Source organism: Heptranchias perlo, chromosome 20 (assembly GCF_035084215.1).
Source record: "Heptranchias perlo isolate sHepPer1 chromosome 20, sHepPer1.hap1, whole genome shotgun sequence".
Classification (NCBI taxonomy): Eukaryota; Metazoa; Chordata; class Chondrichthyes; order Hexanchiformes; family Hexanchidae; genus Heptranchias; species Heptranchias perlo.
This window is the reverse complement of record NC_090344.1, coordinates 3,927,649-3,954,117: the sequence shown is the minus strand read 5'-3', so window position 1 is coordinate 3,954,117 and position 26,469 is coordinate 3,927,649. Positions and strand designations below refer to the sequence as shown.

The following is a 26,469-nucleotide window of genomic DNA, read 5'->3' as shown; positions in this document are numbered from 1 at the left end:
CACATGTGTAGTGTTTGAATGTGTATTGAACTATACAGAGAATGGAAAACATATCGGTTCTGTGAGGTGTGGTATTTTATTCACATTTAACCACAGAATGAATTCTTGCTTTTTTTCAGACGTATTGATTTTTAGTGGGGAACTTTTTCAAAATGATTCTGCCCGGTTTCGAACCGGGGACTTTTCGCGTGTTAGGCGAACGTGATAACCACTACACTACAGAAACTCGGCTGGATATATTGTTATAGGAAACCCTCAGAAGATAGCTGCCGTCTGCAAATGCTCTCAGTGTGGGAGACGGGTCCCTTTCCTGTTCAGGGAATGAACGACGACAAAATAGTTTGCTGTATTAATTTCGCAATACTCATCAAACTCTGAAAAAAGACGAATAGTTGTTCAAATCGCCAATAATCAACTCATAACTTTCTGTTTCAGGCTGACGGAAATCCTAACTTTTTTTTTATTCATTCACCAGGCAGAATATCGAAAGTTCAGAGGGGAACTGATAGGGGAAATAAGAGGGGCAAAGAGAGGGTATGAGAATAGACTGGCGGCCAACATAAAAGGCAATCCAAAAGTCTTCCACAGGCATGCAAACATTAAACGGGTCGTAAGAACCCGACTGTGATTGGGGAGCATGAAGGAGATTTGACTCATGGAGGCAGCCCAAAATTTTTTTTGCCTGGTTTTGAACCGGGGACTTTTCGCGTGTGCAGTGGACGTGATAACCACTACACTACAGAAACTCTGCTGCGCACGTTATTTAAGGAAACCCTCAGAAGACAGCTGCCGTCTGCCAATGCTCTCAGTGTGGGAGGCGGGTCCCTTTCCCGTTCAGGGAATGAACTAAGGCAAAATAGTTTACTGTATTAATTTTGCAATACTCATTAAACTCTGAAAAAAGACGAATATTTGTTCAAATCGCCATTAATCAACTAATAACTTTCTGTTTCAGGCTGACGGAAATCCTAACTTTTTTTTCATTCATTCACCAGGCAGAATATCGAATGTTCAGAGGGGAACTGAAAAGGGAAATACGGGGGGCAAAGAGAGGGTATGAGAATTGACTGGCGGCCAAAAGACTTCCACAGGCATGTAAACATAAAACGGGTCGTGAGAACCCGACTATGATTCGGGACCATGAAGGAGATCGACTCATGGAGGCAGAGGGGGTGGCCCAAAAATGTTTTTGTACGGTTTTGAACGTGCTGCACACGTTGTTTTAGGAAACCCTCAGAAGATAGCTGCCGTCTGCAAATGCTCTCAGTGTGGGAGACGGGTCCCTTTCTCGTTCAGGGAATTAACTTCTACAAAATAGTTTACTGTATTAATTTCGCAATACTCATTGAACTCTGAAAAAAGACGAATAGTTGTTCAAATCGCGAATAATCAACTAATAACTTCCTGTTTCAGGCTGGCGGAAATCCTAACTTTTTTAAAATTCAATCACCAGGCAGTATATGGAAAGTTCAGAGGGGAAATGAAAGGGGAAATAAGAGGGGCAAAGAGAGGGTATGAGAATAGACCGGTGGCCAACATAAAAGGCAAACCAAAAGTCTTCCACAGGCATGTAAACATTAAACGGGTAGTGAGAACCCGACACTAATTTGGGAGCATCAAGGAGATCGACTCATGGAGGTAGAGGGTTTGGCCCAAAAGACTGTGGGCCAAACTCTGGAAAGTGGGTTGAGGCTCGATACCTCTTTTTCGGACGGCTCGGACACGAAGGGCCGAATAGCCTCCTTCTGTGGGGTAACTTTCTATGATTGTATGATTCCATAATATTATTGCCGTCTGTCTCGGAATGGTGTTAATATACAATCTACTATAGGTATACTTTAATCAAATTGGTGCCTCTGTTTCACTGCGAGAGAGAAGAGGCATTAATGTGTGGACATTGGCTGCAGCAGCTGGGTTGCCCCTTTACTTTTCCTCCTGTCCCAATCTTTCTTTAACCTCCTCTGCTGGTGTTGCAGGTTAGATCAGCCATCGCCGTTCAAGGAAGCCTGAGAAGTCCATCAGGGGATAACACAAGAGACAGAGACAGGGAGAGATAGAGAAATGCATGCAATGAAAATAAACTGTATAAATAGAATTATACAGTCATTATTTTTTGAGTTCGTTCATGGGATGTGGGCGTCGCTGGCGAGGCCAGCATTTATTGCCCATCCCTCATTGCCCTTGAGGTATGGTTACAGTACAGAAGGAAGTTATTCAGCCAATCAAGCCCGTGCAGGCTCATTGTAAGAGCAATCCAGTCAGTCCCATTCCCCCGCTCCTTTCCGGTAGCACTGCATTTTTTCCCTTCAAGTACTTATCAAATTCCTTTTTGAAAGCCACGATTGGATCTGCTTCCACCATCCTTTCAGGCTGCGCGTTCCAGTTTACAACTACTCGTTGGTAAAGAAGTGTTTCCCCATGTCGCCTTTGGGTCTTTTGCCAATCACCTTCAATCTGTGTCCTCTGCTTTTCGACCCTTCCGCCAATGGGAACAGTTTCTATTTATTTACTTTATCTAAACCCTCCATTATTTTGAACACTTCTATCAAATCTCCTCGAAATGTTCTCTGCTCCAAGGAGAACAACCCCAGCACGGGGTAAATGCGGTCAATTAGCTTCAATTCATTTATTTGAGCATTAAACAGCTCTTTAAACATTACTGTGACATTATGGTAGCGTGCCCTCGCGGTCTCAGGTGTTCCATCAAATTTCGACGGAGGCGTGGGTTTGAATCCCACTGCTGTTAGAATTTCTGCCAATGTTCATTTTGGCTTGTTCGCAGAAAACCCGATTGTCGTGCGATGGAGCAGAGGATGTGAAAGAAGCTGAAAGTGAAAGTGCAGATATTATTTTCATCACAATGACTGGACACGTTTCCACAGGTAAGTGCCTCTCACCTTAAGGTTCTTTCCAGCAGAGTGGGACAGGTGATCAAAGTGACTGGGCTCCAGCGGCGCAACCAGTCAGTGCGCGGTCCTTATATGACAGTCCAGGGCCGGGAAATGGCGAGGTTGTTAGTCGAGGCCCACCGAAACCAACCAATCCTTTTCCTTGTGAAAATGTCGGCCGGAGTTGAAGGTACAATTGGTGTGTTCCAAAATGCATCTAGTTATTTGCATAGCCGTGTGGTTCCTCTGGCGTATGCTGTTGCAATAGCAGATGAGAACATTTCGGACTGAGATGAGGAGAAATTTCTTCACTCAGAGGGTGGTGAACCTATGGAATTCTCTACCACTGAAGACTGTGGAGGCCAAGTCAATGAATATATGTAAGAAGGAGCTGGATAGATTTCTAGACACAAAAGGCATCAAGTGGTATGGGGAGAGAGCGGGAATATGGTATTGAGGTCCAGGATCAGCCATGATCGTATTGAATGGCGGAGCAGGCTCGAACGGCCGAATGTCCGACTCCTGCTCCAATTTTCTAAGTTTCTATTTACAATTGGTGTGTTTCGTAATGCATCCAGTTATTTGTTCAGCCATGTGGTTCCTCCAGCCTACTCTGTCGCAATCGCAGATGAGATGGTTAGTCTTCTTAGTTTACAGAGGGAGGCTTCGGAATTGGAGCCACAAACTATGATTTTGATCCATCTCCAAATTATGGGATTTAGATTGAGCTTTAAACCAGCGCGTTCGACCGCTCAGCCACGATACTTTCCATCTTGCGATCTTCACGTGCTACTTTTACAGGAATAGAATTACTCGAAGCAAGAATTCTACCGCTCAAGCACCAATGCTCGCAGGCAGCAGGATGAATGTGTCCAGTTAGAAACCTGTCTGAAGGAACATCCCGTCTGACAGAGCTGGAAGTCCAGCATATTGTCTTCCGCGGTAAGCAGATGATGAGCCTCCTTCTTGAGAGTGTTTCGCCAATCCAGCTCAGAGTGGATTAAGCATTATAAATTCGGGTGGGACTGGAGCCACTAGTATAAGAGAAAGTGGATGGGGGCTGTTTCCCTTCCTTGACAGATATTAATGATCCTGTTCCGGTTTTGCTGCAAAATTTCACTTCCCAGCTCCGAAATCAACGAACTAAAATTTAACGGTGGTGCGATGCGAACACACAATTTCTGAGCGAAAACTCCGATGTGTTACCCATTGCGCGACTAAACCGGTTATGAATTATATGATTTCACATTACCCATATGCTGCTTATGATCTTTTGATGCGGTAGAGCAAGTGGTTCGAAAGCTCAGTGGGGTTTCAAATGAACTCCTGAGAAAGTTTGTCCAATGCATAGTGCTCTCTCTCCCTCTTTCTTTTGCTCTCTCCCGCTTTCTCTCTTGAGCTCTCACTCTCCCCGTTTATCTATAGAGGGTTCGAATACAAAGAGGTGGAAGTTATGTTACAGCTGCACAGAGCTCTGGTGAGACGCCATCTGGAGGACTGCATTCAGTTCTGAGCACCCCACCTCAAGAAGTATGTATTAACCTGGAGCCTGGAGGGGCTGAATGGCCTATTCCTGTTCCTATTTTGCAATGAATGAAACAATAATTCAAGAATCGAGACGCTAATGTATCAGGATGAGTGAGTGAAGAATGTTTTCTGTTTGAAGTACTGATTTCATTAATTGAATATCCTCAGTGACTCAGCTCAGTGCAGTCCAGTCCAAACACCTGCTCGCACAAAGTGGCATTTTCTCTGAGAACACGAAAGACGTGTTCTGGCCATGACAGTACCGAATGGGGATAGTCCTGTGCATGAAATGGAAAAGTGAGGTGAAATACTCCCACAAGCAGCGGATGTCTCTGTTTCCATTTCCAAAATGCACGCACGCACGGGCCGAATCGATGCAGCTCCTGGGAAAGCTGCGAGGCGAGGCAGGGCTGCAGTGGATCATTTGAAGCAACTGAAACACACAAGATTCCGCCCGTTTCACGTTGCAACTCCTGTTTCTGACTTTTCTTCCCCTCCCGCTTCCTCTACTCCTCCAGCTGCCAGGTGAATTAGATGCTTGATGAAAACACAGGGCAATTCATGAATCACATCCTGACCTGGACAGCATGGAGAGAGAGGGAAAGAACGGTGCTGGCCATTGAGAAGGAATTTTGCACATGCCGGGAAAAATAAACACAAAGATCTCATCTCCCTGCTTCTTTGGTATGTGGGATATCTTAATGCTCAGGTGATGATATCACTGCCCCCGCCGCCCCCCCCCCCCCCAACCCCACCCCGGCCCATGATATCCACTCACACTCTCCTTCCAATCTCGCACACCTTTGCTTAGGTTTGAAATCGTGTAAGTTTTCACACTGGGATTCAATTTGAAGAAAGCGATGCTGTGATAACCTGGGGCTATTGAGGAGTTGCAGTGCAAGAAGGCTAATGATAACAGTGACAGTTCTGACACTGTGAGCGACAGTTAAAGGTGAACAACATTTAAAGTCTCATGCAGCAGTCTGGGTCCAAATCTTTCACGTGGCATGTCCTTCTGCTGCTGTCACTCATTTACCTCCACGGAGAGTTCATTTGGAATTCCTGTGCTGCTGCCTTGCGCATTTTCCAGTTCTGCTTCGAACAATCGGGACTTTAAAGGCACCTCTGTGACCTGCACTTTCTTTAAATGTGTTTAGTTCGCTTTGCATTCGACTGTGAAATCGCTTTCGGATTTCATCTCAATGAACCAGACTGTGACCGCATTGTATCTGTCAGCGAGTAAGTGGCGAGGTTGGGGTCAGCACGGGTCGTTATCAACTTTTGAAACCTCACCAATTACAAGAAAAAGAGACATTGAATCAGTGATGAATTGAATGAATATCGCTCCAAGCAGATCTGGACAATGCGCAGTGCAGCCGCACAGGAGTTCTAAATCCACCCTCTCACCACTCGGCAATCGCATTAACTGAACGTTACTCTGACCCAGTGTCACCGCGCTGAAATCGAATGTTTGTCGGCCACATTTTTTCTTAACATCATAGTTACTGGTTTAATGGTGAAAACTGCCGTCCGCTGCACTGTAAGTACAAGAGACAACTTTGTAGACACCGTGTCGTGCCACAGACCTGCTCGTTGGACCTGCTCGTTTCATCTCCTCTCATTTTCACCACACCTGAATATTACTGGAACAGAGAATGGAGAATCACAGCTCGAAAAATCAATCCTCTCTGCCACGATGCGACTAAGACTTCCAACAGACAGATGTTTAATGGCAAGGTGAGTTTAATGTTTAGAAAAAATAGAGCACAGATTTTCACTCATGCAAGCTTCACACCCTTTATTTTGGAAAAGTAAACTGATGGTGGAGAGATGTTATATTGATCGCGGCAACCTGAATTTTTAGCTCGTTGAATCAATGGCTCAAAAACAAACGTGTCGTGTCTCTGTGGCGCCATCGGTTAGCGCGTTCGGCAATGAACTGAAAGGTTGGTGGTTCGAACCCACCCTGGGACGGGAGGGAAAATTTTACCTTAAGTTTCATGGTCTCGTATTTCCTGCTTTCAAATATATGTTTTGTCTGCAAAAAAATGCACGGTTTCGATGGCCAGCTGAGCACGGCCGATCTTCCACCATTTAACCTGAGATTGCCTTCACGGAAATCAGAATTCTTCTTGACAGACAAGGTCGAAAGATTTCAGGAGAGCCGCTTCACGCTGACATGGATGTTTCTGCAGTGAGCGACACCAGACTGTTGCCACAATAAATGTCAGTCCTTTTGTTTTGGAAACGCAAAATTGTTTTCGCATTCCGGAGGGTTTCAGTTCATTTGTGAACTCCACCACTGACACTGCTGAAGGTTGTAGGCTCAGGGAGTGGGACCTCCAGGAGTGGACTGTAAGAAAGCTGGGTTTCGGCATCCTGACAAATATATGCCGAGGAACCAGAGGAAACCTTACGAAGGAACCGTCTGGGGTTTTACCTGTTAGTTTAGGTCTCAGGGTGAATGATTCCTGACTCCCCGAACTGTCTTACATTAAACTCAGGTCAGATCAGGATGAATTCAGTTTACAGGAGGACAGTGTCAAATATCACCCACAATCGAGGGGGACAAAAGCAGCCATTAGAGAAGCTACGAGATCATTGGAAAAGAAGATGGTGCACAATTGTGGGAATAAAAGCAAACGCCTTTTCAACTGCGTCGGGAGTCAGAAGACCATTAAAGATAGTTTAGGTCCACTGAAAGGCAGTTCAGGACAGATTCCCAGGCTAAGGCAGAGCTGTTAAATGACTATTTCTCATCAGCCTACACTCCTGTGATTGATGCTGAGATTCCAGCTATGGGATGCGCTGTCGACAATAACATCATAAATATTAAAATAGAAAGTGATGTCATCTTGGATAAAATACGAAATCTCAAAATAGATTGTGCTCCAGGTCCAGATGATATTCACCCACGGGTGTTTTAAGAGATGGGACGGGTGGTCTGTGAGCCCCTTGCCTGTATCTTCAACAGCTCAATAGAGTCAGGGATTGTCCCCTGAGATTGGAAGGTAGCTCACGTAGTTCCCATTTTCATTAAAGGGGACAAATCAGAGACAGGGGATGACGGGTCCATCAGTGTGACCTCGATCAGAGGGAAGATGCTTGAATGGATCCTAAGCGATGCTGTTTTGACCACGGGGAAAAAGAAGGAGCCATTAGAGATACTCAACGCGGCTTCCGAAAAACAAGGTCGTGTCTTACAAACTTGCTTGAGTTTTTTGAAGAAGTTGCTCGGTTAGTGGATGAGGGTAATCCGGGTTCACATTGTCCATCTCAGCGGTGTCAAACTCATTTTCGATGGTGAGCCTGATCTGATATCATGGCACTTGGCCTGGGCCACATTCCGCAAAAGTTATTAAACTGGAAATAGATGAAGCTTAACTATATTGGTACTTACTTACGTTTAGATTTTATTTATTGCTGCTGCTGCTCCCGATACCTGGCACCTCTTAGCTTGAACCATTGCATCAACATTTGGAGTAAATGACTGGGCTGTGTGATGTCTTGGATAAAAACATGAGGAGAACTTGTCATTAAAGAACTTTGGAAGTGATTTCCATAATTTCACAACACCCTGTGTAATGAGATTTCTCTTGATCACTGCACTAAAGCAGAAAGTAGGGGTTAAGGGTCGCTACTCAGACTGGTAAAAGGTGGAAAGTGGTGTTCCAAAATGATCGGTGCTGGGACGACTGTTCACAATTTATATAAACGATTTGGACTCGGGAATCGGATGGACAATTTCAAAATTTACGGATGACACCAGTTTGGGGCGGGGTAAAGCTGATACTGATCAAGACTACAAAAATATACAAGAAGACATTAATAAACTTGCAGAATGGGAGTGTAATTGGCAAATTAATTTTAATAAAGATGAGGATGAAGTGGAGCATCTTGGTAGCAAGAACAAGGAGGCCTCATAATGCTTGGATAATAAGAGTCTATATGGGGTAGAGGAGTAGAGAGATCTGGGGACACAGATCCACAAATCACTAAAATTAGTGATGCAGGTTAAAATGGCCATTTAAAAGCAAACCAAACACTAGGGTTCTATTCTGGAGGGATAGAATTGGAAAGCTATGTTAAACTTGTATAGAACCTTGATTAGACTACACTTGGAGTACTGTGAACCGTTCTGGTCTCCATATTATATGAAGGATATAGAGATACTGGAGAAGGTGCAAAAAGGATGTCACCATTTTAGTGGTCGCTGGATTTGGTGTCTCTGTGTAACTGATCCCTGTATTTGGTGTCCAAATGTAAATGATCCCTGGACTTGGCGTCTCACTGCAAGTGGTCCCTGGATTTGGTGTCTCTGTGTAAGTGGTCTCGAGATTTCGTATCCCTGTGTACGTGTCCTTGGATTTGGTGTCTCAGTGTTCGTGTTTCCTGGATTTGGTGTCCCAGTGTAAGTGGTCCCTGGATTTGGTGTCCCAGTGTAAGTGGTCCCTGGATTTGGTGTCCCAGTGCAAGTGGTCCCTGGATTTGGTGTCTCTGTGTAAGTGGTCTCGAGATTTCGTATCCCTGTGTCCGTGTCCTTGGATTTGGTGTCTCAGTGTTCGTGTTTCCTGGATTTGGTGTCCCAGTGTAATTGGTCCCTGGATTTGGTGTCTCGGTGTAAGTTGTTCCCGGATTTGGTGTCCCGTGTAAGTTGCCCTCGATTTGGTGTCACAGTGCACGTGGTCCCTTGTGTGTTGAGGCATCGCTCGTGGAATTTTTCACCTCCTTCCACTTTTGCAAAAGTTGTTGACAGCTTATTAAAGCCACTAACTGGCTCTCGGGTCGGGCACAGAAAAAATGAGACATCGTCAGTTTCCCTGAGAATGACAGGTCTGAATTCGAGTGAGAGAACATTTAGCAATTAAACCAGACTGGGCGGGTCGGGCCTGAGTTTTTTTTTATTCGTTCACGGGATGTGGGCGTCGCTGGCAAGGCCGGCATTTATTGCCCATCCCTAATTGCCCTCGAGAAGGTGGTGGTGAGCCGCCTTCTTGAACCGCTGCAGTCCGTGTGGTGACGGTTCTCCCACAGTGCTGTTAGGAAGGGAGTTCCAGGATTTTGACCCAGCGACAATGAAGGAACGGCGATATATTTCCAAGTCGGGATGGTGTGTGACTTGGAGGGGAACGTGCAGGTGGTGTTGTTCCCATGCGCCTGCTGCCCTTGTACTTCTAGGTGGTTGAGGTCGCGGGTTTGGGAGGTGCTGTCGAAGAAGCCTTGGCGAGTTGCTGCAGTGCATCCTGTGGATGGTGCACACTGCAGCCACAGTGCGCCGGTGGTGAAGGGAGTGAATGTTTAGGGTGGTGGATGGGGTGCCAATCAAGTGGGCTGCTTTATCTTGGATGGTGTCGAGCTTCTTGAGTGTTGTTGGAGCTGCACTCATCTAGGCAAGTGGAGAGTATTCCATCACACTCCTGACTTGTGCCTTGTAGATGGTGGAAAGGCTTTGGGGAGTCAGGAGGTGAGTCACTCGCCACAGAATACCCAGCCTCTGACCTGCTCTCGTAGCCACAGTATTTATATGGCTGGTCCAGTTAAGTTTCTGGTCAATGGTGACCCCCAGGATGTTGATGGTGGGGGATTCGGCGATGGTAATGCCGTTGAATTTCAAGGGGAGGTGGTTAGACTCTCTCTTGTTGGAGATGGTCATTGCCTGGCACTTATCTGGCGCGAATGTTACTTGCCACTTATCAGCCCAAGCCTGGATGTTGTCCAGGTCTTGCTGCATGCAGGCTCGGACTGCTTCATTATCTGAGGGGTTGCGAATGGAACTGAACACTGTGCAGTCATCAGCGAACATCCCCATTTCTGACCTTATGATGGAGGGAAGGTCATTGATGAAGTAGCTGAAGATGGTTGGGCCTCGGACACTGCCCTGAGGAACTCCTGCAGCAGAGTTGCGACTTACTAACGGAAAAGCAGCGGCCAGTTTACTTCGCACCATGGGGAAGGTCTGAGCACTCGGGTTTCTGTATAATTTATTTATTTATTATGTTTGTTGCTTCCCTGGCACCAACCTCGATGGGATGACAATAATTAATTTTCTGTTCACCAATTCCGGCTTTCAATGGCGGGGCATTTCCCCACAGTCCCCCGCGCTTCAGAATGTGCCCTATCAATGAATACAGGAGTCCAGTGCGCGGTGCCAGGACCGGGCTGTGCTCTGAGCATGCGCAGTGCGAGTGGCGGCGAAGGACTGAGGAGGAACAGGCGTGTCGGAGGCCGGGAGAAGACGGGGGAGTAATTGGACCTATGGTTGGGCGGAGAAGCATCACAAGCACCTGATGGCGTCTTGAGGCCACAAATCCGAGTCCACAGGCCCAGTGTTTGCACCTCGGTGACAGGCCCGACCAGCAGCCGTCCGAAAATCAGTGTGACTGGCCGCCATCTTGCGAGCGGAAGTCATGGTAGAATCTTGGCGCATGCGCGGCCATCTTGGCGCTGGAACAGCGAGTGGGCGGGGTTTCAGGGTCCCAGTGAGAGGGAACAAAGAGTGGGCGGGGCTTCTGGGTCCCAGTGACCAGGAACAAAGAGTGGGCGGGGCTTCTGGGTCCCAGTGACCAGGAACAAAGAGTGGGCGGGGCTTCTGGGTCCCAGTGACCAGGAACAAAGAGTGGGCGGGGCTTCTGGGTCCCAGTGACCAGGAGAGAAAACCATTGCCTCATTTATTTTATCCTCACTCTGCCCACAGCGGGTGTGGAACTGAACCCAATCAGTGGAGAGGGAGGGAGAAAACTGGGAGTGGAGGTAAGAAATATTGGAGATGGTGGGATGGGTTTGGATTTCAGCACAGGGAGGAGGGAGAGTGTGTGGGACGGGGATTTACGGCTTTGGCGGAAAAGAGAGGATAGAAAGTTCCATAGAAACTAGAATTGTCTGTTCCAAATTTCGATCCTGTATTTAGAGTGATGACTTTTAAAAACTTTTACAGGGTATTAGAAGGGGAGGATTTGCAGACGGGAAATTCAAACCAAAGATCACGTCAAGATCTGACAGAGTCACTCGATTCATCAGGACTTGAATATCATCGACCTATGAATGTGGAAGGAGAAATGTTTGTCTTTTCTGTCTGTGGAAGAAGATTTCAAACATCAGTGTGACTGGAAAAGCACCGAGACACACACACCCGAGTGAGAGTGTTCCAGTGCACTGACTGTGGAAAGAGCTTTCACCGGTTACACAGCCTGAAAAAACACTGCACCATTCACAGCGGGGAGAAACCGTCCACGTGTCCTGTGTGTGGACGAGGCTTCAACTGATCATCCAACCTGGAGAGACACAAGGACACCCGCACCACGGAGATACCGTGGAAATGTGGGGACTGTGGGAAGGGATTCAATTACCCATCAGAGCTGGAAACTCATCGACGTAGTCACACTGGGCAGAGGCAGTTCACCTGCTCCACACAAAACAGGAAAACCACAGTTTCCGGTCTGGGGTGCGTTTCCTGATCTCACCCGGAGTGGTACTGAGCCCCACAGAGCAGGAAACGCCCAGGCACAGTCCCAGGCCTGTGCCAGACAGTCGAACTTGGGATGGAGCCGATACAGCTCAGTTGAGAATGCAAAAATTTGAAAGTCCCGAGTTCAATTCCGAATTTCAGCAAAATTTGGTTGTTTGGATCTCATTCTTTGAGTCGAATCTCGCATTAATTTACACTGAAATATTAACCGGCGCTGGAGGCTTGGGGAAGGAGCAGAGAAGCATCAAGGATGAGAAATATTGATAGCATCTTTATTTAGCTTTATTTATTTCTGCATTTTTCTCTTTTTTTTGCCTCTCTCAGCGCCGGCGAACATTTGATTTGAAGCATTTGATTCCTAAACTGATGCCTTTTCCTCATCTCCGCTCTGTCTGTTTCTAACTGCTTGTGACCGTTGAAGGGAACAGGCCCCGAGTTAAACGTTTTTCAGCAAACCGACAGAGAGATATCACAGCGGGAATAAAACTCGTTGCTTCACATTGTTAGATACTCAGTGACTCAGTTTGTAATGTGTGTCAGTAAACATACCCTGATACTGAGTGACACAGATTGTAATGTGTGTCAGTAAACATACCCGGATACTGCGTGACACGGATTGTAATGTGTGTCAGTAAACACACCCTGATACTGAGTGTCACAGATTGCAATGTGTGTCAGTAAACATACCCGGACACTGAGTGACACAGGTTGTAATGTTTGTCAGTAAGCATACCTGGAAGAATGGTCCCGGAAATGGAAAGAAATGGAGAGATAGGAAAAGAGACAGTCAGAAAGAGATGGAGACACGGAAAGGTGAGTGAGAAATGAAGGATAAATGAAAAATGAGCGGAAAGATTTTTTTTCTCCGCCCCAGGGGCAAAGGTATATCAAACATTGTAATGAATGCTCTTCCAAAAACGATTCCTTCTGAATTTTGCATGAACTTCCTTGTTCGTGAAGTCTGGATTTTCAAAGTCACTCAAATAATGTCATAAATTACTGATGGCCCGGAAGGGGATCGAACCCGCGACCTTGGCGTTATTAGCACCACGCTCTACCCAACTGAGCTAACCGGCCATTTTTTTTTTCTTACGGCAATCGGTTTGGGGCACTCATTGGGTGGTCTGTGTTTTACTTCTTGCACTGCGTTGTTCGGTTATTGCACGAACATTGAACACACCACATCCCTTAAACATTGTTACTTGTTTCTGCATAAAACTGGCAAGGGTGTAAATCGAAATTAACAGATAAGGAGCACTTTAATGCGACAAATTTAATTCTGGTAAAAATTATGTTCTGAACATTGAAAGCCCACCCCTGAAACACTGCCCCGCTGTGAAAACAGTGGGCAGGACACTGAGGGACTGCGAAAATTGTGTGCTGAGTTTTCCGCAGTGCAATGCTTGTCATGTTCGCCTTTTACGTGAAAAAGCTCTATTTCAGTTCCCGCATAAAAACATAGTTTTGAGGAACTTGCTTCGGGTAAACCTCCAGTCGTCAACTTGTGCTTCGAGAAGGGACAATTATTGTTCCTTCATGTTAACTTTAACAACGGCTGTACCAAATTCCAAGTGTCATAAACTATCAATATTTGAAACCAGACCCTGAAATGCAGTCTGGAAAGTGGAAAACGGTGAAAGTGCATCACATACAAAACACAAAAACTTATTTAAGGTTTCACTATCCATGTTAGTATTTCCGTGATTCTGCAGCACAAAGTTATCGGTTCCAACAATTATTCATCTTTCACAGAATTTCATTAGTTTCATCAATTAATTTAATAACGTTCTTTGGTTACTGCAACCACAAGCTTTAGCTCGGTGAAAAATTAATGTTGTTCATCATGCGATGTGATGTTTTTCTCTGGCACAATCATTTAGCGCGTTCGGCTCTTAACCCAAAATTTGATGGTCCAATGACTCCCAAGGGACGATACAATATCCTGGATTTCAATGCGTGTTTTCACTGTAAGAAAATGCACCATAAATGAATTTGATGAAAAGTGACTAATATTGTTGACTTGAAATAGTTAGTGTCCAACTTGACATTGCACCACATCGGAATCGAAATTCAGATTCGGGGCCAGAAAAGCAGATGATGCACGGAGGCAGAGGGCAAGGCTGAAGTATTAAATGAGTACTTTGCATCTGTCTTCACCAAGGAAGAAGAAGCTGCCAGAGTCAGTAAAAGAGGAGGTCGTGGAGATACTGGATGGGATAAAAATTGATAAAGAAAAGGTACGAGAAAGGCTGGCTGTACTGAAAGTGGGTAAGTCACACGGTCCGGATCGGATGCATCCTTGGTTTCTGAGGGAAGTAAGGGTGAAAATTTCAGAGTTGCTGGCCATAATCTCCAATCGTCCTGAGATATGGGGGTGGTGCCAGACGACTGGAAAATCTCAAATGTTACTCCCTTTTTAAAAACGTGTGCAAGGATAAACCCAGCAACTACAGGACAGTCAGTTAAAACTCGGTGGCAGGGAAGCTTCTGGAAACGATAAATACGGGATAACAATAACAGCCAGTTCGACAAGTGTAGATTAATAAAGGAAAGCCATCACGAATTTGTTAAAGGCAAATCATGTTGAACTAACTTCATTGAGTTTTTCGATGAAGTAAAGTGCCACATAATATGCTTCTCAGCAAAATCGAAGCACATGGAATAAAAGCATGGATACTAAATTGGATAAATGACAGGAAACAAACAGTCGTGGTGAAGGTATTTTTTTTCGGACTGGTGGAAGGTAGTCAGTGTTGTTTCACAGGGGTCGGGACTAGGACCACAGCTTTTTGATATATATTAATAAATTGGACTTGTCCGGACAGGAACAATTTCAAAATTCGCGGATAACACAAAACTAGTAATTGTAGTAAACAGTGAAGAGGATAATAATAGTCTTCAAGAGTACACAGACGGGCTGGTGGAATGGGCGGACACATGGCAGATAACATTTAATGCAGAGAAATGCGAAGTGATATATTTTGGCAGGAAGAATGGGGAGAGGCAATATAAACTAAATGATACAATTCTCAATGAAATGCTGGAATATAGAGTCCTGGGGGCATATGTGCACACATCTTTGAAGGTGGCAGGACAGGCTGAGAAAGTGGTTCTGGGCTTTATCAATAGAGGCATGGAGTACAAAATCAAGAAAGTTATGTTGAACCTTTATAAAACACTGGTTCGGCTACAACCAGAGTATTGTGTCCAATTCTGGGCACCGCATTTTAGGAAGGATGTGAAGGCCTCCGGGAGCATGCAGAAAAGATTTACTGGAATGGTTCCAGGGATGAGGGACTTCAGTTAGGTGGACAGACTGGAGAAGTTAGGATTGTTCTTAGAGCAGAGTCGGTTGAGAGGAGATTTGATAGAAGTGATCAAAATCATGAAGGGTGTTGAAAAAGTAAATAAAGAGAAGCTGTTCCCATTGGCAGAAAGGTCGAGAACCAGACGACACAGATTTAAGGTGATTGGCAAAAGAAACCAAAGGCGAAATGAGTAAAACTTTTTTACGCAGAGACTTGTTATGATCTGGAACGTGCTGCCTGAAACGGTGGAAGCAGAATCAATCGTGGCTATCAAAAAGGAATGGGATAAATACTTGAAGGGAAAAAATTGCAGGGCCACGTGGAAAGAGCGGGGGAATGAGACGAACTGGATTGCTCTGACAAAGAGATAGCACGGTCTGGATGGGCCGAATTGACTTCCTTCTGTGCTGTAATCATTCTATGATTCGATGATTGGATGGACAGAGCGGTCTAATAGGATAGGCGATCGGTTGTGGGGAGCAGGGAAACTTTCGACTGGTTGCACGGCTGTGTTACTGACGGCTCGTTGGTCTCGGATTATGGTTTTCACTTTGGGCGTTTCACTAATTGATATGTGAGAGGTCCGGGGTTCAAATTCCTGGACGAGCACTCCTGTTTCACTATTTTCAGTGGAAATTCATTCATTTATTTTTCACATCTTTTCAGCCTTGCAGAATACAGGATTGACTTAATTCTAGAGCATGTTTGACGTTTCGTGGCTGGAATGCAGAGGGTTTGTCGACGCAACACCACATAGGGAAAGGAAAATGTCTCAACGTGGTGTGCAGATTGAAGCTGAATGTGAATCTATCTCTTTTCAGGGGTGCAGAAAGAAAATGCTCCTTCATCGGCCGGGAACCAATCCCCGTCTCCTCGGGTGGCAGGTGAGAATTCTACCAGTGAAACAGCAACGTCCAGACGGTCGCGGCTGCATGTGTCCAGTTGGAAACCTGTCTGAAAGAACATATTGTCTCACAAATCTCCTGTGAGTACCCTGTTCATTCTGATTTACAGCCGTGCATCAAAGGCGCTCGCAGCTGCGGTAGTCGCGTGGTTCAGACGTTAGATCTGAAACCCAATGGGGTATTCCGGCAGAAGTTGGAATCGTGCTATCGGCGCTATTTTGTAAAGTTTTGTTCAATGCTCAAATAAATATGAACTGGAGATAACGGGCTGCAATTCCTTCCCTCAGAGAGATACTCCACCGCGGCAGATCATTTTAACTGGGAGCCCAGTGGTCACTTGCAAAATATCAAGATACGTGAAGGGAACTTCACAATGTTCCACAACTGTCCAAAACTGGGCACCGCACTTTATAAAGGATGTGAAGGCGTCAGAGAGGGTGCAGAAACATTGACTGGAATGGTTCCAGGGATGAGGTCATCAGTTACGTGGGTAGACTGGAGAAGCTGGAGTTGTTCCCTTCGAGCAGAGAAAGTTGAGTGGAGATTTGATAGAAGTGTTCAAATCATGACGGCTTTAGATAAAGTAAATAAAAAAAAACTGCTCCCGTTGGCGGAAGGGTCGAGAACCAGAGGACGCAGATTTCCGGTGGTTGACAAAAGAACCAAAGGCGATAAAAGGAAAAACTTCTTAAACTAGCGAGTGGATATAATCTGGAATGCATCGCCTGAAAGGGTGGTGGAAGCAGATTTAATCATTGTTTCTAAGAGGAATTGGATAAGTATTTGAAGGGAAAATATTTGCAGGTATACGGGGAAAGAACGGGGGAATGGGACGATCTGGATTGCACTTAAAGAGAGCTGGCACAGGCTCGATGGGCCGAATGGCCTCCTTCTGTGCAGTGACGATTCTATGATTCTATATCTCCCAATCTCCATCGTAAATGCTGCTAACTTGACGTTAGGTTTTTTCGATACTTTTATCTCTCTGTCTCTCTCTGTCTCTCTGTGTTTCCCCCTGATGGACTTCTCAGGCAGCCTTGAACGGCCAAAGCTGATCGAAACTGCGACACCAGCAGAGAAGGGTAAAGATAGAAAGACTGAGACGGGAGGAAAACTAAAAATCCAACCCAGATGATGAACTCGCAGATAATATCTACAAATTAATGTCTCTTCGTCCTCATAGTGAAAACATCAGTAATTTTATTCCAGTATAAAAAGAAAGAAAGTCTTGTCTTAAAAAGCGCTTTTCACGACCTCAAGAGCTCCCAAAGCGCTTTTCAGCCAATGAGGTATTTTTGAAGTGTCGTCACTGTGAAACTTGTGGTTGAGTGGATAATCTGCGGATCCCGAGGGAGACAACAATGTAACTTTCGAGAAATTAATTCTGAAAAGTCTCACTTGGCATGACAAGTCGCACATTCAAAACGAATGTGGTAAAGAGAGGCTAATATTGTTGATATGAAATAGTTAGTGTACAACTTCACATTGCTGTACATCGGAATAGAAAAAGTGATTGGATGGATCGCAGGATGGCCGATCGGCGATGGGTTGCACCGAATTCTGCACTGGTTGCACCCTTTTGGTAGCAGTAGCTGCTCTGTTTTTGCATAGCTGCGATGGCCGAGTGGTTAAGGCGTTGGACTCGAAATCTAATGGGGTTTTCCTGCGCAGGTTCGAATCCTGCTCGTAGCGCTATTTCTTATAGATTTGTTCAATGATCAAACAAATAAGGACTGGAGTTGACTGACCGTGTTCCCTCCCTCAGAGAGATGATCCAGCGTGGCAAATACTTTTAATTCGGAGCCAATGGTCTCTTCAAGAGTTGCACGGCACGTGAAAGAATCTCTACCAAGCTCCATCTTAAATTCTGCTCGTTCGCAAAGCTTGATATTTATCCGATTTGTTTCTATACTTTAATCTCTCCCTGTCCCTGTCTCTTGACTCTCTGAATTTTCCCCTGATGGACTTCTCAGGTTTTCTTGAACGGCCAAGGATGATCGAACCTGCAACACCAGCAGAGAAGGGGAAAGATGGAAAGACTGAGACGGGGGGAGAAGCAAAGGTGCAACCCAGTTGATGTATTCGGATCTATTGTCCACACATTTATGTCTCTTCGACCTCACAGTGAAAAAAATCAGCAATTTGAATACAGTGCACTTATGGTAGAGTGTTTAAATGCGAGTGTTGAGACATACAACAATCGAACCGTTGCCATGGTGATGATCGAATCTAAACACTAGACCACAAAGAAACGCTGAAAATTCTTTGGTGCGAACAAGCAGCCCAACGCGGCCTTTCCCACTTGCCTCTTTGTAATTCAGGTCATTATCGTGCGAGACAAGCTGCTCGCAAAAAAATGGCATTTTCTGTTCAAACTACTATCGCGACAGAAGGTGATGTTCAGACAATGACAGCACCAAGTGCAACTAGGCATGTACATGAAATGGAAAGTGAGGTAAAATACTCCCACAAGCTGCTGATGGACATGTTTCCATTTCCAAAATTCACGAACCTGAATGCAGCTCCTGGGAAAACTGCAAGGCCACGCAGGTCCATCATAAATCATTTCAAGCAACTGGCAGTTTAAAGTGGCATCTCCTCCTGCTTCTGTCGGGGGTGAAGGAGAGACACCGTCGTTCTAAACGTACAGTTTGATTTTGTACAGAACTGTACAGAGAAGGAGCACATATACTGGGGCTGTGAGATATTCTATATTATTCATATTTAACCACAAGAATATCCGCAGTCAGAAGCTGAAAAGAAGGGAGAGATAAGAGGCCGGAAAATAAACACAGAGCTGAATGAATCACGCAAGAGTGAAAGAAAAGTAAATCTTACCAGTTCTGCTGTGTTCCGTGCGCAATCTTGGGCGCTCCCCGATGGACTGATGGTGAGAATTTAATGCTCCCACCAACGCATGAGTTCGATTCCAAGTCAGCGAATTAACTTTAGCAAAAGTTATTAAATTAATTACATGAAACTAATTAAACCCTGTTGGTAGATGAATGACTGTTTTATTCACCATTAATCAAACGATAACTTTCGATTTCATACTGAAGGAGATGTTGACGTGGTTACCGAGAGACAGTCAAAACTTTAATCAGATTTTTATGCTTTGCAGGTGATCAAATTTCATCATTTTATAGACTGTATCTTAAGGGTATGATTAAAAGCTCAGTGCAGCTGTTGTTAAATTTAAAATGAATAGGAAATTGTCGCCTTTTATTACAAGAACGCCCGAACCGGTTCTACGATCAAGATGAAAGTAACGCAACGAGCAACATGTGAAACAAAAATCCCCACCGTTTTGCTTTTCCAACATAAAGGGTGTGACATTTATTTTCTGAACATAGAAACAGTCTGGTCTCGCTCACGACAGAAATCTCCATGTCACAGCGAAACAGCTCTCCTGCAGCTAGTGCGGCCTCCCTTCGGGCCTTTCCGGGGCTTGTCTGCCAAGGAGAATTGTAATTTTCTTGCTTCCAAAACATACATTGAAACCCTGGAACTTTGAGGCGAAGAATCCTGAGAAAAATCAAATAAGAGCTCGAACCATCAAACTTCCGTGCAAACCGACAGCACCAACGAGACAGGCGAAGAGGTCACCTGCTAAACCAATAATTAATTGGGCTAAACTTTGAGTTTGCAGCGACCAATATAACAACTGTCTACAGTCAGTCCAAAATGAATGATTGAAGCTTGTCGGAGTGAAAATCCAAACAGCCGGTCTTCACTCTTAAACCAGCAACTCTGAAGAAAAACATGCCGGACAAATACTCGCTTTCAGTGCGGTGACACTGGGCCAGAGTAAAGCTCAGTTAATATGATTGGTGAGTGGCTGGAGGGTGGATTTCGAACTCCTGACCGATTGCACTGTGCATTTTCCAGATCTGCTTGGAGCACCAATCCCTTCAATTCATCACATACAGGGACAATTCGATTCTCGGTTTCATTTCGCTGACGCTTGGTGAAATTTTACAAATTGGAAGCGATCAGTGTCAAAGCTAACCACGTCACCGACATGCTCGCAGATATAAAGCGGCCACACTCTGCTTCAGCTGGATGAAAGCCGAGAGCGATTTCACGGTCAAATATAATGGCGAACAAAACTTATTCAAAGAAAGTGCAGGTCGTTGAGTTGCCTTTAAATTCCTGATTGTTTGCATTGAACTTCTTCCCATTGCGTTTGAGAGCCACGTGGGGCGATTTGGGGACTTCATTTCATTTTATGCAGAAGTTTCAAATGCAGTTCAAGGTCAAAAGTCCTGGGACCATTGTTGTTCACAATTTATCGGTGCTGGGACCATTGTTGTTCACAATTTATCGGTGCTGGGACCATTGTTGTTCGCAATTTATCGGTTCTGGGATCACTGCTGTTCACAATTTATCGGTGCTGGGACCATTGTTGTTCACAATTTATCGGTGCTGGGACCATTGTTGTTCACAATTTATCGGTTCTGGGATCACTGCTGTTCACAATTTATCGGTGCTGGGACCACTGTTGTTCACAATTTATCGGTGCTGCGACCATTGTTGTTCACAATTTATCGGTGCTGGGATTACTGTTGTTCACAATTTATCGGTGCTGGGTTCACGGTTGTTCACAATTTATCGGTGCTGGCGCCACTGTTGTTCACAGTTTATCGGTGCTGGCGCCATTGTTGTTCACAATTTTGTCAGTGCTGCGACCACTGTTGTTCACAATATATCGGTGCTGGGACCACTGTGTTCAAAGTTTATCGGTGCTGGGGCCACTGTTGTTCACAATTTATCGGTGCTGGGACCACTGTTGTTCACAATTTATCAGTGCTGGGACCACTGTTGTTCACAATTTATCAGTGCAGGGACAACTGTTGTTCACAATTTATCGGTGATGGGACCACTGTTGTTCACAATTTACATTAATGATTTAGTCACAGGAATCGGAAATACAATTTCAAAATTGACAGACAGCACATAATTGGGAGCTGTAGTTAATGCAAAGGAAAAATGCGAAAAATACAGGAAGACGTCAGTAAACTTGCAAAACGGGCGTGTAAATGGCAAATTAGTTTCAATATTTATTGTGTATTCCCTTGCCTTGTTTGCCCTCCCTAAATGCATTACCTCATTCTCCAGATTGAATTGCATTTGCTACTATTCTATCCACCTGTCCATTCCACTGATATCTTCCTGCAGTCCACAGCTTCCCTCCTCACCATCAACCACACGACCAATTTTTGCATCTTCTGCAAAATTGTTAATAATACCCCGTACATTTAAATCCAAATCAATGATCTGTGCTACGAAAAGCAGCGACCTAGTACGGATCCCTGCGGAACCCCACTCGAGACAGCCTTGCAGTCACAAAAACACCCGTCGACCATTGCTTCCTACCACTCAGTCAATTTTGGATCAACTTGCCAATTTTCCTTGGATCCAATGGACTTTTACACTTTTGACCAATCTGCCATGTAGGAATTTGTCAAAAGCCTCGCGAAAATCTATGTAGACTACAAAAAACGCACTACCCTCATCCACCTTCCTTGATACCTCCAAAAAAATTCAATTCAAACGACCTTCCCTTAACAAATCCATGCTGACTGCCCTTCATTAATCCGTCCCTTTCTAAATGAAGATTAATACCGAGGTTAGGCTGACTGGGCTGCAATAATTCGATCTATTCCTTTCTCCCTTTTTAAACAACGGTGCAACTTCAGCAGTCCTCCAATCCTCCGGCATCACACCTGCAGCCAGGGAGGATTGGAAAATGATGGTCAGAGCCTCCGATATTTCCTTCCTTGCTTCTGTTAACAGCCTGGGATGTATTTCATCCGGGCCTGGCGATTCAGGTGGAGTGATTTGGGGACTTCCTTTCCCTCTTTGCAAACGTTTGCACCGCAGGTCAAGATCACAAGTCTTGAACCAAATTAGGACTACTTCCGGGTTTGAACCTCAAATCGCGAAATATACCACGACCCCAACGAGCCCAGAAACAAGAACGTGTCTTGAAATTAACGTGTTGCAGACACATTCTGTGAGAGGTCTGTCTGTGCAATGAAAGGGCGTTTTTGAACAGTCATTCGGTTCTCCGTTTCCTCCTGAACAAACACCACAGTGTTATTTTGTCGCTCAATTCCACAAATTAGGTAAAATAACCAGCTGCACAAGGCACTGCTGGGAGTTGCACCCAGGATCTGCTGTTTACTGGACAGACGCTTTAACCAACTAAGCCACAGCACCAATTGATGACACTTTGTCTCCACCTCCTCTCATTAATATCTATCAGCGACACTTCACTGTTGGGGGTTCAGGCCGTTTTATCTTTGTCTGTTTCGCTTGTCCGTTCACCTGTGCATTCCGACACTGACTGGATTTCTCGCTGTGTTTATCTTTGTGTATCCATCAGTGCGTTGATACACGGATGATTATGTGTGATTGTATTTGTTACATTAAATAAATTCGGGGATCAGACAATTCTCGCTCTGACATTGGAGAACTATTGAGCCGAACTTTACAGCGAAGTGTTGTTTATTGTGGTGCTGAAACTAAAAAAAAGCGTAAGAGGAGCAAGAAGGGAAAAGGAGAAAAACTTGTGAGGGAAAATGAGGACAACTCTCAAGGTTTTTCCAAATATATTAAGAGAACGAAGGGAGGCTTGGAGTAATGTGGGCCGCTTGAAGACAGATGGAGGTGATATTGTAATTGAAAATCAGGAAATGGCAGAGTTGCTAAATTTTTACTTTGCATCGGTCGTCACAGAAATGGATGAGGCTAACATAGCAGAGACACGAGGAAAACTGTTAATAAATCAAGGGGTTTCGTTTTAGTAAAATAATGGCAATGGAGAAAATAATTAGGCGAAAGATAGACAAATCTCCACGACCTGATGTTTGCCATCCCAGGGGATTGAAAGGAACAAGTGAGGAAATTGTACATACTTTAGTCATGATCGATCAAAACTCTCTTGATTTAAGAATTGTTATTTAATGAAGCGCATCTTGATTGGAGGCTTCTGTTTGAGAAAGATCTCGAAGTGATAATTGAGAGACCGAAAATGAAACTGTTTGTCAGGAGCGCTGATGTTGTCGGTTGTTCGCTGCTCTCGTGTTGCACAATTATTGAGCGTGCGTTACTTATTTATAGCAGTATGGACTCCAGAAATGACCAGATTGTGAGTTCGAGCGTCTTCTAAAACAATCAAACCTTTTACTCCGAACATTTTGACTGGAGTTCAAGGTACAACTGGTATGTTCAATAACGCATCTACTTCTTAGTGTTCCCATGGGAGCTCTTGGGTTCCTCCGGCCTGCCGTCTTGCAATAGCAGGTGCCAGTTTACTTGTTCACAGGGGGAGAGGGGACTTTTAGCGGCAGCTCATATGGCAAAGGGGCCGGTACGAGATCTTTAAATCTAAAGAACCAAACAAACAATTCTTCTTTTCGTTAAGCCGATATTCATCCGTTGGAAGTTTCGTGTTGGCAAAATTTGGAAGGGAAATATTCTGCCTGGTGTCACTGTGTGACGGGAGAAATTATTCAGCTTACAGATGTTAATACGCTGAAAGGTCGAGAGGCCTTTTCCAGCTCCCGTGTGGGACAAGTTCAGCTTTTGTGCCGCTGGGTAAAGTGTTATTTTAATTGGTGCTAACGAATGACAAGACATTTGGCACAAACAAGAAGAATTGTAAACTCACGAGTTCACTGTCCATGTTTCTTACATCATGTTCAACAGGAACAAGGATTCTCCTCAACACGTTGCTGAGAATTTTATAAAACGGACCTCACCCTTGCTCGCCGGCTTCAGGGATGATTCAGAGGCCTCCCATGAATATGCACGATGGGAGCTTATGTTGTATCGAGCCTGGGTAGCTCAGTCGGTAGAGTATCAGACTTTTAAAGTGGGCAGTGAGCTGAAGGTCCAGCGTTTAACTCCCTGTCCAGGCTCCAAATTTCGGAATAGCTGGCAAGCTGTCACTTTGCAGCGGGACCTGCTATGTGTTGTCAAAGTTTCGGAAGTATCCTTTTTCCCAGTGTGGGCAGTAATGTGTTATCTGAAGCGGTTCCCCATCAGGAATTCTAGTTCACTATATTAATTTCGCAACACTCATTAAACTCTGTAAAAAAGACGAATGCTTGTTCAAATCGCCATTAATCAACCAGTAACTTTCTGTTTCCGGCTGAATGAAATGCTAACTTTTTTATGCTCTCATTCACCAGGCCGAAATTAGGGAGTTCAGAGGGGAAGAGAAAAAGGAAATGAGAGGCAAAGAGAAATATGACTATGGACTGACGGCCAACATAAAAGGGAATCCAAAAGTCTTCTGCAGGCATGTAAACAGTAAACGGGTCGTAAGCGTAGGCGAGAGGCGGATTCGGCCCGATCAAGGAGATCTACTCATGGAGGCAGAGGGGATGGCCGAGGTACCAAATGAGTACTTTGCATCTGTCTTTACCAAGGAAGAAGATGCTGCCAGAGTCTCAGCAAAGGAACTTATAGTTGAGATACTGGATGGTCTAAAAATTGATAAAGAAGAGGCACTTGAACGGCTGGCTGTACTTAAAGTAGGTAAATCACCTGTTCCGGATGGGATACATGCTAGGTTGCTGAGGGAAGTAAGGGTGGAAATTGCAGAGGTACTGGCCATAATCTATCAACATCCTTAGATATGTGGGTGGTGCCAGAGGACTGGAGAATTTCAAAGGTTGCACCCTTGTTCAGAAATGGGTACACGGATAAACCCAGCAAATATAGGCCAGTCAGTTTAAGCTCAGTGGTGGGGAAACTTTTAGAAACGATAATGCGGGACAGAATTAACAGTCACTTGGTCGAGGGTGAATTGATTCGGGAAAGCAAGCACGGATTTGTTAAAAACAAATCGTGCTTAACTAACCTGTAAGAGTTTTTGATGAGGTAACAGAGAGGATAGATGAAGGCAATTCAGTTGATGCGGTGTATATAGACTTTCCAAAGGTGTTGAATAAGTGCTGCATGGTAGGCTTATCATCAAGAAAGGGACAGGAAACAGAGATTACTGGGGAACGGTTCTTTTTCGAACTGGAGAGAGTTGTACTGTGGTGTTCCCCAGGGATCAGTGCTCGGACCACTGCTTTTCTTGATATATATCAATGACTTGGACTTTAGTGCACAGGGCACAATTTCAAAATTTGCAGATGAAACAAACCTTGGAAGGGTAGTAAACAGTGTTAAGGACAGTGATAGACTTCAAATGACATAGACAGGCTGGTGGCATTGGCGGAGACGTGGCAGATGAAATTTAACGCTGAAAAATGCGAAGTGATACATTTCGGTTGGAAGAACGAGGAGAGGCAATATAAACTCCAGGGCACAAATGTGAAAGCGGTACAGGAACAAAGAGAGGTTCATGTGTTCAAATAGTTGAATGTGGCAGGGCAGGTTGAGAAAGCGGTTAAAAAGCATTCGGGGTCCTGGGCTTTATAAATAGATGTATAGAGTGCAAAAGTATAGAAGTCAGGATGAAACATTATAACACACTGGTTCGAACACAACTGAAGTATTGTGTCCGGTTCGGGACACCGCACTTCAGGAAAGATGTGAAGGCCTTGGAGGGGGAGCAGAAAAAAATTACCAGCATAATTGCAGGGATGAGGGACTTTAGTTACGTGGATAGACTGGAGAATCTGAGGTTGTTCTCCTCGGAAAAGAAACGGTTTTGTGGAGATTTGATAGAGGTATTCAAAATCATGAAGGATCTCGACATAGAAGATGGAGAGAAACTGTTCCCATTGGCGGAAGGGTCAAGAACCAGAGGACATCGGTTTCAGGTGATTGGCAAAATAACCAAAGGTGACATGAGGAAAAACTTTTTCACACAACAAGAGGTTCGGATCTGGAATGCACTGCCCGAGCGTGTGATGGAGGCAGATTCAATCATGGCCTTCAAAAGGGAACTGGGTAAGTACTTGAAAGGAAAAAAAAATGCAGGGCTTCGGGGAAAGGCGGGGGAGTGTTTCTAGCTGGATTGCTCTTGCAGAGAGCGAGCACGGACTCGATGGGCCGAATGGCCACTTTCCGTGCTGTAGCCTTTCCATGATTCAACTCATTGTGCATGAGGCGATGCAAAGGGAACAGAGCGTGCCGCAAATCGACACACCTCTCAGTATCCTCCCAAGCAATGTAGTTTAAGAGCAAATAATTCTGAAACGTCTCACTTGACAACTCAAGTCGTACACTCGAAACCAATTTGGTAAAGGGAGACTAATATTGGTGATTGGAAATATTTGGTGTGCAACTTGATATTGCTGGACACCGGAGCAGAAAACGAGATTGGATGCACAGACCTGGTCTGAAAGGATGGCCGATCGGCTGTGGGAGGCAACGAACTTTTACACTGGCTGCAAAGCTGAAGTAACAGC

General features: G+C 44.9%; 4 non-coding genes across 4 annotated transcripts; 2 read left to right on the top strand and 2 right to left on the bottom strand.

Moving 5' to 3' along the window:
• Nucleotides 1–153: 153 nt before the first annotated feature.
• trnav-aac (transfer RNA valine (anticodon AAC)) lies at nt 154–226 on the bottom strand. Its single transcript has one exon. It is a non-coding gene; the product is annotated as a tRNA-Val (tRNA).
• Nucleotides 227–6,315: 6,089 nt separating this feature from the next.
• trnah-aug (transfer RNA histidin (anticodon AUG)) lies at nt 6,316–6,389 on the top strand. Its single transcript has one exon. It is a non-coding gene; the product is annotated as a tRNA-His (tRNA).
• Nucleotides 6,390–12,883: 6,494 nt separating this feature from the next.
• trnai-aau (transfer RNA isoleucine (anticodon AAU)) lies at nt 12,884–12,957 on the bottom strand. The gene has a single exon. It is a non-coding gene; the product is annotated as a tRNA-Ile (tRNA).
• A 4,746-nt stretch (nt 12,958–17,703) lies between these two features.
• Nucleotides 17,704–17,785, top strand: trnas-cga (transfer RNA serine (anticodon CGA)). Its single transcript has one exon. It is a non-coding gene; the product is annotated as a tRNA-Ser (tRNA).
• Nucleotides 17,786–26,469: the final 8,684 nt, after the last annotated feature.